This window comes from Myotis davidii, unplaced genomic scaffold (genome assembly GCF_000327345.1).
Source record: "Myotis davidii unplaced genomic scaffold, ASM32734v1 scaffold751, whole genome shotgun sequence".
NCBI lineage: Eukaryota > Metazoa > Chordata > Mammalia > Chiroptera > Vespertilionidae > Myotis > Myotis davidii.
Window position 1 is genome coordinate 100852 of NW_006282195.1, and position 2117 is coordinate 102968.

Consider the following 2117-nt stretch of genomic DNA (forward strand, 5'->3'; position numbering starts at 1 on the left):
GAAAATTTCAATTATTTTACATTGCCATTAAATAGAAAATCAGTACCAAAAAGTATTATGTCCTAAAGCAGTGAGAAGTCCCTCATGTCGCATACCCATGTCCATATTCTTAATCAAAGAGCACATGCTCAGAAACTTACAACCATATCCATGCCTTCCTGGAAAACCATTGGTGCCAGTGCCAGGAAGACAGAACTTTGGGTAATGGTGTCCATTGTTTAAGTCCACATACAAGCAGATCCACAACTATTTAAGATGTTTTAGGTAGAAGAAAAGATGATCAATGATGACTGCCCCATTCACTGAGGCCCCTACCTGCCTGTAGAAGATATATAATCCTCCACAGTTCCCTATTATCTCACTTGTCCATGTTTCCTTACCTTCAACACCTTTATTTTGTTAGAAACCAAAGCTTTCTCATTGAATCATCACTCTTTTCCCACAAAAACATAATCACCAGGAGTGCAAGAACTTTTTTATTTCATGCCTATATACCACAGCCTAGTGTGACTTGAATAGGGGCCAATCTGGATTTCCTTGGCTCTTGAATGAATTAAAAGTGATCACTTTTTACACCATATTTTATAACTTCTCTTCTTGTGCTAAATTTGGTATGTTTTCCATTTAAACTGCCTGGCCTGAGCAGGATGTTGAAAATTAACATCAAGATCATACTATTGCCCTGGCCAGGTAGGTCAATTGATTAGAGTGTCATTGGCAAAAACCAAGGTTGCAGGTTCAGTCTTGGGCCAGGGCACACACAGGAATCAATCAATGAATGCATAAATATGTGGAATAACTCACTGGTTTTTCTCTCTTCCTCTCTCCTTTTTTGTTCTTTTTTTTTTTTGTTCTCTCCTTTTTTGTTCTTCCTCTCTCTTCTAATTTTGTTCTTTTCCTCACCCAAGTATATTTTTATCTCTGATTGTTGAACAGATTGGAAGGAGCGGAGGTTAACGTGCCTGAGAGAAACATCAATGTGAGATACCGATTAGAAGCCTCCTGTACTTGCCCCAACTGGGGACAGGGATGTAAGGCGCAACCAAGGTATGTACCCTTGACCAAGAATTGAACCTGCAAATATCCAGTCCTCAGGCCAACACTCTAAACATTGACCCACACCAGGAAGGGCTCTCTCTAAAATTAATATTAAAAAAAATATATCATACTCTCAGTAGGAATGGCTTCATTATAAGAGATGCTAACATTTTTTCTTGCTAGGTTTGTGTTCTTTGATAATATTCCTAAATTTATAAACCTTAGGTAACTCATAAAGGAGATAACAAGTCTCATATATCTTGTTAAGAAGCATGTGATTTTATATATATTTCACTAAGGTACTTTTTGGAAATGCATCCAATACATTACAATACATATTTCAGTATTTAGATAAGCAAGGCAAGCTATTCCAGACACCTGTTTGCTAGCCTTGCACTCCTGCCAGCCCTAGATATACCTTGTTGAAAACAGAGGGTCACACATGTCCATCATCACACAAAGCCACGCCATGACCACGATGAATCAAGACAAAGGCATTGATGTCTGTATATTTGATGAAAGAGAACAGGTTTCCAAAGAATAAAAATAACAAAAACTCCCCTTTTCTCACTAATATGATTTGTGCTTCTTACAATTTAGGTTTGGCAAATCATATATTCTGTGCTCTATATAAAAATGGTATCATTACCCGAGATAGAATTAAGTTCATTCCCTCACAAAATGCAGCGCAGGAAAATGTCTTGTTTTCCTGAATGGCAATCAAATCAACTATCACAAAGGAAGTGAAAGAAATCCGTTTAAGTGTGCTGTTACTGCTACATCCCAGTCATTTTTGGTTTGTGGTCATTCTTTTTTACAAAATTCTCACAGAGGATGTTTATTGATTTTCTTCTCTTTTTTTGTACAGTAGAACCTCAGCTCTCAAACTTAATTTGTTCAGGAAGGCTGTTTGAGAAGGAATTTGTGTGAAAACCGAATCACTTTCCCCCCATTAGAAATCATGTCAATTGAATTAATCTGTTTCAGACACCAAAAATGATTCCATTAAAACCTTTCTTATATACTGCACATGTCTAATCTATAAACACTTCTTTTCTTCAATTTCTTAAACCACCCCC